General features: G+C 46.5%; 1 protein-coding gene across 4 annotated transcripts in view; it reads right to left on the reverse strand.

The window, feature by feature from the left end:
• The window catches only part of CAPN5 (calpain 5), a 128,859-nt gene that overhangs the window by 51,578 nt on the left and 63,705 nt on the right, over window positions 1-13,576 (reverse strand). The gene's annotated exons all lie outside the window — the stretch shown is intronic.

A 13,576-nucleotide genomic window follows, 5' to 3' on the forward strand; every position in this document is an offset into this window, starting at 1 on the left:
TAGATTCTGTACCTGTTAGCAATGGGCGTAGCTGAACCAGCACTACTAGAGAAATGCTAAAAATCCACAAGCAGACAAGGTCTAACAGACTGCTCGGAAGGGGCTTTCCCTGCTATTCAGATGCATTTTCCCTTTGTTTAACTCAATTCCACTGACCCCATTCTCCAGCCTTCCCTTTTGCACTCTTCAGATAGGTGGGTTGTATCCCTCTGCTCCTAACCTCCATTTTCACTTAGCTGAGCTACAGATATTTTCCTCTTTTAGCCTTTCCTAACAAGTCAACCTCTCCAGCTCCTTCTTGGCTTTGGCTGTTATTATTATTGGTTATTATTTGTATTGCATTAGTCACTGCTCGACTAGCGCTCCTAAGCACTACCACAACACACAAATAAACAAACACACGGTTTTGATTTGCCGTGGGGGAGACTTTGGCACATACTCAGAGGCGGAGTCATAGGCTCCTAGACTCTCACCTCGTAGTCACCCCTAATGCAGGTCTGCCCCATGCTCTTGAGATCATACCAGCAGGGTTCAGCCCAAGCACTGAAGCAGGAGGGTGAGATGTAAAGGTTGAAGGGTAATGGCTAGGAAAAGCCATGAAAACAGGGTGAATAAAAATTAATAATTAAAAAAAAACTCAGATTTTTTTTTAATTTAAATCAGATTTTTTTGATTAAATGCTTTTTGAGGAAAAAACCTAGCTAAAGGTAGTTAAAACTAAGATACATGATAGTTCAACTATCTCTCATCATGGAATAGGGATTATAAATTCTAATTTTATAGCAGGGGTTGGCAACCTTTGGCACACGGCTCATCAAGGTAAGCACCCTGGCAGGCCGAGCCAGTTTGTTTACCTGCTGCATCCGCAGGTTCAGCCGATCACGGCTCCCACTGGCCGCAGTTCGCCGCTCTACGCCAGTAGGGGCGGCGGAAAGCGGCAGCCAGCACATCCCTTGGCCCGCGCCACTCCACTTCCTCTATACTGAGACAATATATTCATGTAATGTTTAAGAAAAGTTTTGTAAATGAGTTCCAATAGTTCATGGATTAGGGACCCAGTTTTATGGGGTTCCAGGGGCTTCTGGATAGATTATTTAGGTTAATCTTTCTCTCTACCCAATGGAACTCAGTGCTCAGTCTAGAAGATACCATCAGAGATGCTTAGCTTTGCAGTTCTCAAACTATGGATTTGTGTCTCCAGAGATAACATGCTTGCTAACTGCAAAAATGTTTTAAAATAAATAAATAATAGAGGTGAGAAATAACAGACCTCAACCCTATTGTCCCTCTGCTAATTTGTGTACACAGAGTCAATCCCTTATTTCTCTCTAAAAGTGCGAAGTTTCAAAAAGTTCAACGAATAGAAGATTGGTGGGGGGGGAATAGATCTGGACAAGGAGAAGAAGTCTGGAGGTACAAGAGTGAAACTGTTTGAGCAGCATAATGCAGAAGTCTTGAGGTCTTTCTGAGTGTAGCCTTCATTGATTTGAGATCTATCATACCATTCTCTCACTAGAAGGGAACACCTATAACCGCAGCAGGCCGTAAAAGAGACCCAGTCTGGGAATATTTTAATGAAATTCCTCTACCTGTGGGTAAGACAAGCATGCATGCAAATTGCAAACAGTGCAACAAAGAAATGCAAGGCCTGGTTGCCCGAATGAAACAACATCAGGGGAAGTGTTCCTTCTCAGGAGGAAGCTGCGTTGAAGATGATGGAAGGAACACGTCTGAACATGCAGGATCTTCCGGTTGGCAAACTTTTTTATTTCATACTTCTTTCTTAAGGCCTTCCTGTCTTCCTTCTGGGCTATTCTTGAATTCTCATGTTTGAGCAAAAAATGTAGTTGTTACTCTCTGGTACTATCATCTTAGATGCAGTGTGATAAAAAAATAAATAGCTGAAATAGGCAGATCTTCCTTTTACAATTTCACCTTTAAAGTAGTTCTGAGTGTCAGTGAATGCAATGAGTAATACTAAACGAGCAGCATGGTAATAATAATTAATAACTGCATTGACTTATTTTGTTTAGGAGAATCCATCCTCAACATACAGGATTCTGAAGACTATCCACCTTCAAGATCACCATCATTTTCTATAGTTTCAGAGTTATCTGCCAATGATAGTGTTTCAGTCACATCATGTACGTCTCTGAGCCACAGCACATCATCTGTAGCAAAAAGAAAAAAAAATTCCGTCATCCAGAAACAACCATAGATAAGCCTGTGATGAGAACCAGCAGATTACAAAAAGAGGCAATTGATGAAAAAATTCCCTGGTTTGTTTATGCAACAAACTCTCCTTTCCGTATGACTGAGAACCCACACTTCATTAACATGATTCAGTCATTAAGACCAGGATACAGTCCACCCAACAGAGCAGATGTCGCTGGCAAATTGCTGGATAAAGTGCATGAAAGAGAAATTGAGCAGTGTGCAAAAGGTCTAAGGGGTGAAATGGTTAACCTGAGTCTTGAGGGGTGGAGCAATGTCCACAATGATCCAGTTGTATGTGCTTGTGTGACAACAGAAGAAGGAAATGTCTTCCTTACAGAAACAATTGATACATCAGGAAATGCACACACAGCATAATACTTACAAGAAGTAGCAGTAAAAGCTATAACAAACTGGAAAAAAAAATTCAGATGGCTAGTACGCAGCGTGGTCACAGACAATGTTGAAAATGCATCCAAGATGAGAAGAAACTATTTAGAAGAGAGCAAAGAGAGTCCCAAGCTAATATCATACAGTTGCAGTGCTCATTTGATGCACCTCCTAGCCAAAGACTTCAGTGTTCCAGAAATAAAGGCTAATGTTGTTGAAACTGCAAAATACTTCTGTAACAACCACTCTGCAGCAGCCGCTCCAAAAAAAGTGGGAGGAACCAAGCTAACTCTCCCACAAGACGTGTGATGGAACTCAGTAGCGGACTGTTCTGAGCACTATATCAAGAACTGGCCTAATCTGATGACAGTTTGTGAACAAAATAATGAAAAAAATAGATGGCACTGTCACAGCCAAAGTTCTCAACATTGGGCTTAAGAGAAATGTTGAACACATGCTGAGTACCCTAAAGCCTATTTCTGTAGCCTTCAACAAAATGCAGGGAAATAGCTGTTTTATTGCTGAATCTGTTGAAATTTGGAAGGAACTGAGTGAGATCTTAAAAAAGAGAAATATGCAATGACAGAGTTAAATTACAAGCATTAAAAAAACGAATGGGACAAGCACTATCTCCAGCTCATTTTCTTGCAGATTATGAACAAACAGGAAAATGATGGTGAAGACGACTGAGTTAGCTGCAGAAGCCAATATTTTAAGTTTCTCATGTTGATCTGGCTGACATAGTTGATTTAATTTTTGGTTGTTGTTTTTTTTTAAATATTTCATTTAACTATTTTAGTTAAAAACCAATTTTAACAAAAACAAACTGGATTTTAAAAAACTTGAATGTTTAACTAAATTCAAAAGTTCATATGCTTGTTTTGTTAAAATATGATATGTTTGCTGTTGAGGAAAAAAATCCAGAATACATAACGTTGTCGTTTTAGTTAAATAAAACAATTTAAATGCCTGTCTGGTAATGTTCTCCTCCTAATACAGCATGGCTAGAAAATCCTCCAAATATTAATGATTAACCCATTGAATTGGAGATAGTTCACCTCCCAGTGACCTCATAAATATCTGCTTCAGTTAGCTTTGGTAAATGAAATAACCAAACAATCATTCATTTTCTGATATAGCTGTAAATCTAATCTGAAAAGTTTTCAAAATAAATCAATTTAAAAATGTATAGTGTGTACCTTCTAAAAATAAAACCTACATTTATCTCTGAGTTGTGAAGAATATGTATTAAGGGTATAAGAAATAACAAGAATGCACTTTTATGTAGAAATCCATGATTAAATTGAGTTTTCCTGACTACATTTAAATCAAATTCACCCCGCATGAAAAACACCAAGGACTTTCCCCCCTTTTTTCTAGATGGATTTCTGGCAAAGGGCATATTACAGATGCAGAGGTGAATGACACCACCACGCTTTTGATTTCAGAGGGAAAGGAGAAGGGAGGAAGCAGCGACATTGTCACTGACCCTGTAAGGCCCAGAGCAGACATTTCCCCTCGAGGCTGGTTTATCACACACATACCCTGCACTGCCTGGCTCTCAGAGAAGGAAGCCAGGTGAATTCTAACATTAACACAGCCCCACCTGAAAGGCAATCAGTGAGTCAGTCACTCTCTTGTCAGGCTGTGTGTGATCAGGAGAGTCAGACACAAACACATGCACCCAGAGGTGTGTTAAGCCTTATGGGTCACGCCTAAAAAGGGGGAGTGCAGGCTCCCAGGCAACCAGCTCAAACAATTCTCAAGGTGCTAACCTGCCTCTACCTGGGCAAGAAGGTGGGTTTTCAATCAATCAAGGCCTCCTCTCTACAAATGTTTACAACACAGGCATTATTTAACAGCAGTGACAAATTCCGGGTTTGAATGCCAATGAGCTACTTGGAGAAGGAGAAAGTATCCATCTTATACCCAGCTGAATACCCTTATAGACAGGGCCACAGTGTATGTAGAATAAATGAGCCCACGGGGTCTGTCCTGCCCTTCTGACTCACGTGAGCAGTCCCATGGACCCCAGTGGAAACATGCACATGAGGAAGGCCAGTAGGATGCAGCCATCATGCATTGGGCCAGATTCACCAGCACTCACTGGCTCCTTTGCACCAGAGGGGCATAAACTTGGCACAGCTGTTTCTGCCGGAGCAGTACAAAGCAGGCCTCTGGCCCGGCATCTTCATAACGATCATTCCCCACACTGCTCATACAGCACTTTCCACCCCATTACAGTGAATGCCATTGCACCGGCAAGCAAAGTGAGACAGAGTTTAAGTGACTCCTTCAAGAACAGGTGGTGGGGTGAAATCTTGGCCCCCTTAAAATCAATGGAAGTTTTGTCATTGACTTCAGCAGGGGCTGGGATTTTAACCCTGCAGTACCACATGGCTGCCGCTGGAAACTGGCCAGGGAGCCAGCAGAACCAGCCCCACTGCAGAGGATCCTCCAGCAGCACAGAGTCAACGTCCCAGCTCTTACCCACCTGCACTCCTTGCTGCAAGTTAGAGGGCAAGGACAGAGATAAGGGGGCCTGGCATTTGCCCTGCGCCGTGCCTATCCCCAGCGACCACTTCACCCTGGTGGCAGCACATTTCATGTGGCTCTTATTACCGCATGGGGTCCAATTCCACACACAGCTACTCCAGAATGAGGCTCAGGATATGCGACCTTTGCACTGCCTGGTGCCACTCTACGCATCAGGCTTCTTGGGATCTAACCCAGTGAAGTCAATGGCAGCACTGGCAGTAGAACCCAGAACTCACGTGTTCTAGTCCCATACCCGACACAACGGACCACCCTGCCTCCACCAACTCAACGTAGCCACCAAACCCACCAAGTAACAAAATCCCCTGGTGCACCAGAGCCCTGAGCTGCAGTGATTTATATCACAGTGATGCCCAGAGGCTTCAGCTGAGACAGGGCTGCAGTGTGTTAGGTGCTGTACAGCCAGACAGTAAGAGCCAGTCCCTGCACCACAGAGCTACATAGACAAGAATGGCAAAGAAATGTGAGATGAGCCCAAGCACAGATTTTGCTATGGATCAGGACCACACGCTGTCCCCGGCTGTCTTTTAAAATCCATTTCTACCCACCACTGTAGATGTGTCCACGTGCAAACAGCTCTCTGGGAGCACAGCCTGCAATTGCCCTTCCCTTTAAAGCAGTGGTCCCCAAACTTTTCAGGGTTGTGCCCCCCTTAGCCCTGTCCGCCCCCCACCAGCCCATGCTGGGAGGAGGGACATGGCTCTGGTGGGAGGGAGGGGAGGATGCAGACAGGGGTAAAGGGGCTGAGGCTGGGGGTGGGTCTGGGGCTAGAGCAGAGCCATGGCTGGGGTTGGAAGCAGAGTCCCAGCCGGGAGCCAAGCCTGGGGTTGGGGCAGGCAACTGAACTGAGGCTGGGGGCAGGGCCAGGGCCACGACTGGGGAAGAGATTGGAGCAGAGCTGGAGGCAGAGCAGGGCTGGGTGTAGCTCCCTCCTCATCCCATTCCTGGATTGGGCTCTCTCAGACCCCCCGAACGTTCCTCTGTGCCCTCCTCGGGGGGGGGCGCCCCATAGTTTGGGGACTTCTGCTTGAAAGGATTGAAAAGTCTGGGTGGCATTAGAGGACCCTACAGGTCAAGATTTCAAAATCAAGTAAGATTTTGTAGCATTACCCTCTTAGCTACAAGCATGTGTAGGATCATGTCTCAGAAACTAGCTCCTGGGTCCTTTTATTCTGTGCAAAGTGCTCAGCAGAATGGGCTCCTGGTCTGTGACAAGGGTTGCTGGGTGCTAGTGTACTACAAATAGCCAATGAATAATCTGGGAGGGAAATGGAGCCCAAAGTCAGGGTGCTGGGGAAAGAGAAAATGCCTCCATCTGGGGTGTTGCGATAGCACCCACCACTGCAGTGTGTGGGCACTGAGCAATCTGAGTCTCAATTCCAATGAAGTCAATGGAGCTGTGCCAACTTACCCCAGGACAGGGATAGGGAGATTTCCCCTTGTAGTCTCCAGTGTATGGAGCATGTTTTGGGAGTGGCAAAAGAGCATGCCCAAACTGCTACAGTGCTTTGGCTAATACTGGCTACTTCAACAGATCCTGGGAAACTGGCAATTAAGTGTAAGTTAGGACAGCCCCGAGACTGCTGATTTACACCAGGAGGGGGGGTGTGACCTCAGAACACACGGAGGCAAAAAGTTGGCTTAAAGTCATATTTGCTCCCCTCCCCTCTGTTTCTGTGTTAAGTGGAACTTGGGCAGAGCTGAGAATCAGGCCCAGAGCCTTTAAGGCATTTTGGGTCCTTCTGGATGAAAGGTGCTATGGACTGGTGTGATGGGGCATCTGCCCCACGATGGCCAGTAAGGGGTTAATAGAGCCCTAGGGAAACTGCACAAAAAGCAGCCAATAAGAGAGAGGCTGTGAGGAGTGGCCAATCAGGCCCCATATAAAAAGAGCCTCAGGGCAGAGCAAGGTCAGTAGCTGCCTGGAGCTGGAGGAGGGTGGCCTATGTCTGGAGTGGGCTGTACCCCTGTAGCCCCTTGGACAGAGCAGTGCAGATAGGAGCCCGGGGAAAAGAGAAGGTGCTGCTGAGACTGAAGAGGGTGCTGTGGCTGCAGGGAAGTGACCCAGGGAAATGCAGCGATAGCAGAGGCAAAGGAACTCAGTAAGTGACTGCAGTTTGGAGCATCCCTGGGCTGGGACCCTGAACAGCGGGTGGGCCCAGGTTCCCCTCACTCACCACTGGGGAAGGGGCTGGACTAGGAGCTTAAACTTCTCCCAGAAGCGGGGGGGGGGGGGGGGGGGGGGGGGGAACAGTGACATAGCCAGAGGGCTGAGCCACAAAGAGTTCCTGAGGCTGCGAGAGGGACCGCAGGCAGATGCAGTGAGGGTGTGCAAGCTCTGCATGGGGGGCGCTGGCCTCAAGCTAATACCCAGAAAGATCAGGAGATGCCGGACTAGCAGTGACATGCCCCATGACAAGAGGCAAAAGAAGGAACTATTTATAGTGAGAGAAATGCCCCAAAAGTGACTGACTTCAATGGAGCCATGCCACTGTACACCAAATGAGTGCCCGGCCCTTGGACTTTAAAGTCCATTATGAAAAACAAACTTATTGGAGTAAATGCTATATTTTGTGCTTCATGGCATGAAATCGTCTCCTACAGAAAAGCATCTGCATTATTCCTCTTCTTTCCCCAGTGCTGAGTTGTTGGTTTTTCCCCACCATTATTTCAGTGACAGTTAAGCCAGAAACCATCCTCCCTGCACTTTTCAGCCAGTCTGATTCCATAGCAGGATGCGCTCAGTAAATCACCCAACGTAACTGGCTTCTTAATTGGTCACTGTCCCCTTGTAAATATATCCCGAAGTGGAGTATTGCCCTGGATTCAAGCAGGGGTCTGCTTCATCTAAAGCCATCTGTCTGCAGGATGCGGGGTGGGGAAATAACCATGCACAGACTGCATGCCAAGATCACTTTCCATTAACAGAAATAGACCATTCCAGATCTTCTGCCGAGATGGATCATCCCAGAAGGGTCCAGCTCAGGAAGTCCTGGGTAAAGCAGCTGCAGTAGCCCAGGCTGTCAGATAGGCTTATCCTTCTCTGGCCCACAGCACCATGCTTTCTACTGTGACACGGTGAGACGGGTACAAGCCTCCTATGCTGCTATGGCAGAACTGTAAGGGTGTCTCTCCACTGTAGTTTACTCAGGGGTCACCCCAACTGCTCACTCTGCCCACACAAAACACCCTCTCACCTGAGGTTGGTGGTGCTTTAACCCAGGTGAGCTGGTCTGGATGAGGGGATAGGTTAGAGCTCAGCCAATAACCCGCCCACTGTGCAGTGAGGACGCAGGCTAAATCACTTGAGTGCTGATAGTCCTTCAATGCCGTTCCACAATTCCCCCTTGAAGGACAGACGAGTTCTCAACAATTCACTTGGAAAGCGTCAGAGCGGCTCAGCGTACTGCAGCACAAAGAACCCTGGGATATGCCTGCAGGCGTCCTAGGGACCCGCGTGGGGGAGCGCAGCACTGGTGAGGCACAGTAACCTGGGTAGGGTTTCGCAGTGGGGATGCTCCCACCTATCATCCGAGATAACACTGCAGGGAACACACACCCTGTGACTGATGACACACGAGGCTCCACTGAACACACGGGAAAGGCGGCTGCTCCTCTTCTGCAGTGGTCCCTGCCCAATACCACCGAAGAGAAGCCCGTATAGCCTGGATACCTCCTCTGAGCAGCATTCATTATTATAGTAGTGCTTGGAAACCCCAGCCAATATCAGGGCCCCACTGTGCTAGGCACAGTACAGACCACAGCAAGAGACACTCCCTGTCTCATAGAATTAAAATCTAAATAGATGCGGTGGGGGGGTGGGGGCGGGACTGAGGCACAGAGCAGGGAAGTTACTTGCCCAAGGTCCCCCAGCAGTGGCAGAGCTAGGATTAAAACCCAGATCTCAATTCCTAATCCGGTGCGCTCTCTACCACAGCCTCCACCTGATGGCTCTAATCACTTAGCATCCCACTGACCAGCAACCCTAATTCCAGCCTCTGTCTGGACCATTTGCTTAAAGGGAACCTCCCTGCACTTGCTATCTCTTCACTGTTGCCCCTTCCTGAAATCACTAGGGGAAGAGCCCATAAACCTCACAACCCCCCAGTTTCAGCTGCTGCCACCTTCCTACTGCAGCTCCAGCCCGCTATCTCTGCATGGGAGCCCATAAAGCCCAGCTCCACCGTACTCCACCCACGGCAGCTCTCGCTGGGCCATTGCTGCCCCTAAAGTTATTATTGTGGGGAGTCCATACAACTCTGCTCCAGGCAGGGCAGACACTGCTGCCATCTCTGCACCACAGCCTTTGCCCAGTGGATGGGGAGCAGTTCTTAGTAGCTCTTCCTGAGGGAGTGGAGGCCAGGTCTGAGAGGCTTCTGCAACTGGCTTTAACTGATGAACCCATCCATTCCTGGGCCCTGGTTGGCTCATTTTGCTCCGTCTGATGGTTCCTTTCTCTGCCCTCTCTAGCTCTGTGAGATTCCCTGGCTGAAGGGCTGCACCTGTTTGCTTTGCAGCCTGCTCAGTGGCTGGAGTTCTCTGCTGTGTTTTGAAACCATTCACCCTTATTCACGGGGTGTTGACGGATCTGTGAATTCCTTTGGATTCAGTCCAGGGTCCTTGGGAGGGGAGTTGTTGTCCTCTTTATTTCTAGACTAACGGCTGGCTAGTGATGTGATTTAGACCCTCATCCTGCAAACACATCACTACAAACTAAACTTTAAGCACATGACTAATCCCATTTAGTTCAGTAGGTGTAACCATATGCACAAAGTGTAGTGTGCGCTTAAGTGCTGGTGGGCTCATGACTGGCCATGTCAGGGACATATTGGTTTAACTCAGGCTTGCAAAATCATCAAGAAAATTTAATAGCCCAGGCACAAGATAAACGCGCCCATCCTTACCGCAACAATGACAAAACAACCTGTATAAAAGTTACTCAACTAGGCGGGCAAATACAATTTCGGCTCCAAAAGGAGATGAGAAAGGGTCAGATGGAATGATCAGAAACGTTTGGGCCAATGTTTTCCAAGTGTTAGTATTTCTGAGGGCCCCGGCATGATGCTGTCATAACATTTTTCCCAGATCTGGATCTTAGCGTCCAAGATATGGGTGTTAGCATGAAAACCTCCAAGCTTAGTTACCAGCTTGGACCTGGTAAAGCTGCCACCAGCCAGGAATCTATACAGTGCCTGGCGCACTGTGGTCTCCCCAAAACCTTCCCTGGGGGACCCCCAGACTCAGATTCCTTGAGTCTCACAACAAAGGGGAATAAACCATTTCCCTTCCCCCTCCTCCCCTCCAGGGGTTCCCTCCCTGGGTTCCTGGAGAGATATACAGAAGCAAGCTCCGTGAATCTAAACAGAGGGACTCCACCCTCCCTGTTTCCAGTTCTGGAAAACAAAAGTACCGAGATAGCTAATCTCCCTTCCCCCTTACCCAGAGGGTATGCAAAGTCAGGCTTAGTAAATCTAACACAAAGAGATTTTCCCCCTGACTTCTTCCTCCCACCAATTCCCTGGTGAGCTGCACACTCAATTCCCTGGAGTCCCCACTAAAGAAAAACTCCAACAGGTCTTAAAAAGAAAGCTTTATAAAAGAAAGAAAAATACATAAAAATGGTCTCTCTGTATTAAGGTGACAAATACAGGGTCATTTGCTTAAAAGAAAAAAATGAATAAACAGCCTTATCCAAAAAAGAATACAATTTAAACAGTCCAGCAACTACACACATGTAAATACAAAAGAAAACAATATAAACCTATTATTGTCTTACTATTCTTGTACTTACAACTTGGAAACAGAGATTAGAAAGCCAGGAGACAGAAAGATCACTCTCAGAGCCGAGAGGGTCAGACACAAGACAAAGAACAAAGAACTCACACACAAACTTCCCTCCACCCAGATTTGAAAAAGTCTTGTTTCCTGATTGGTCCTCTGGTCAGGTGTTTCAGGTTACTGGTGTTACCCCTTTACAGGTAAAAGAACATTAACCCTTAGCTATCTGTTTATGACAGAGGCACCTTAGGGAGGTGTGGTTTTCAGAAAGTGCTGAGCATCTCCCCTCAGAAAATCAGGGCCCGGTACGGTGTCTGAAGTGAGGCATCCAGAAACAGAGGCATCCAAAATTGCTAGTCACTTTTGAAAATCGTGGCCTAGATACACTTGTATCTGCTACTGATTCTGACCCTGCACACAAAGACCTGCAAGTTCCGTGCAGCCCACCCCGTGCAAACAGGACCTGTTTTTAAGATCACTTTAAAAAAACACACTCGCAATGAACTGCGTGGTACTTTCCTTGTGTACCTCAGAAGAAAGCCCTGGAAAGAGGACACTAGAGTTGGCAAACAGATCTAAAAGGTCATTTTTCGAGCTTAGCAACCTCAACAACATCCCTTTAAAGGTTTCTGTTGTTGGTATCCAAATGTCTCACAAAGCAACGCAGAAATCATGGTCAAAGCAATTAACCAGAGAGAAAGCCGCAACCGCTAACGTGCTGTGAGCACACCGCGCTCCATTGAGACCAGCTGCTGGACAAGCAGAGAACAAGGGAAGGAAAAAAGATGAAATAAGAAAGGCTCCTCTAAGAGAAAAGCCTCTCCTGACATTGTTGTCCACTTCCTCTCACCCACACTCTCAGCAGTCTTGGAAAGCACATGCATTATTTATGGCCGAGGCCAATGCGAAGTGCTTTGGGGGCTGTTCCAAAGCCCATGAATGGAAAGACTCTAATTGACTTCAGTGGGCTGGGATCAGGCTCTGAGGTTATACACAGAACACCAGCTGCCTCTAAGCCACGTTTCTGAAGATTAGTTGTTTTGATATTTGCAACCACAGACCCATTAATAACAATGCTACATAGATCTTAACAACACTTTTCAGCTATAGATCTCACAGTGCTTTAAAAAGCAGGGAAGTGTCATTCACTTCCACCCACCCCGCAACAGGGCAGTGGCAGAGCCAGGAATAGAATCCAGGTGTCTTGAGTCCCAGTCTAGTACTCTGACCACTGGCTATAGCTGCCTCATTAATTCACTGCAGCACTTTCCTGAAACCAGGTTTCATACTGACAAAACAAAGCTTGATCCCCAGACCTCACAAAGTGCCCTTTGCATCATTCCATCTTAGGGGAACCCTTCAATGGCACAAATCCTTCTTTCCACCCCTTTTGACATTGGAAAGCAGGCCCACACTGTTTTCCATTTGATCCTCAGCCAGCGAAGTGGTCCCCAGGGGGCCGCCAGCTGGCACAATTTAGAGCAGCCCTTAGGTTGCTCTGTGTTACACTGGGGGTCATTTCAATTGGACTGTGGATTGAGGGAGGCATAAAAGGTGGCTTAGAGCTGTCTTTTCCTACTCCTATCCCTGAGCCGAGCCCACCACTTTGTAGAACAGATTTAAAAATTTTATTAAAGTTAATGTTTAAAATTAAATACACACAACTTAAGAGGGAAGGTACTGTACATTTGGGGTCAGGCTTGAGTTATGAGGGATTACAGGTATCGGCTGCAAGGATGAAGAGATACATACAGATTGGTACATTCTGACTGATTCCTAGAACATCTTTTCCCCTCACTTAGTGAATTTAGCACTTGTGAACGATGCTTAATGACCAGGCGTGGCTTTAGCGTGGGATCATTTGCACTCACAGAAATCATAAAACCAGAAAGACATACACTTCTCCTGGCCCAGTGTGATGGGGAAGTCCCAGTTAGGAGTATGTACTGTGCCCAGGAAGAACCAGTTCAAAGCAGTCTAGAGTCATCTTAGCCAGATACACAGGGAGGAGCACAAACTAGCAATCTTCTTAAACACTGCAGGACTTGAGGCAGTTGATGTCTTTAATAGCATGCAACTAAGTTAGGCAGAGAGGTCAGGTTATGACACAATTTTGCAGAAAATTGAAGAGTGCCGTATACCTAAAAAGAATGAAACATTTGAAAGGTCTACGTTTCACCTTAGAAGACAAAGGAAGGAGAGTCCATTGAAGAATTCCTAACAGAGCTGAAGCTAACAAGCCAAACTTGCAACTATGAACAGTTAAGTATCAGAGGGGTAGCCGTGTCAGTCTGGATCTGTAAAAGCAGCAGAGTTCTGTGGCACCTTATAAACTAACAGACGTTTTGGAGCATGAGCTTTCATGGGTGAATACCCACTTCGTCAGATGCAGGTCAATTAACTGATGATGAACAGTTAATTGACTCAGTTATAAGGGATCCAATTGTAACAAGAATCAGAGCTCCAAAGCTGCAAAAAAAAGACTAATGAAAGATATGGATCTCACTTTGGATAAAGCACCACAACCTGTATCAGGCAGCAGAAATCAGTCGCAACAGAATAAAAATAACGGAAGGAAAACAGGACACAGTTACTCTCGACAGAGTGACGAGAGGAAAAAAAAAAACCTGGCAAACAC

This window comes from Gopherus flavomarginatus, chromosome 1 (assembly GCF_025201925.1).
Source record: "Gopherus flavomarginatus isolate rGopFla2 chromosome 1, rGopFla2.mat.asm, whole genome shotgun sequence".
NCBI classification, from domain to species: domain Eukaryota; kingdom Metazoa; phylum Chordata; order Testudines; family Testudinidae; genus Gopherus; species Gopherus flavomarginatus.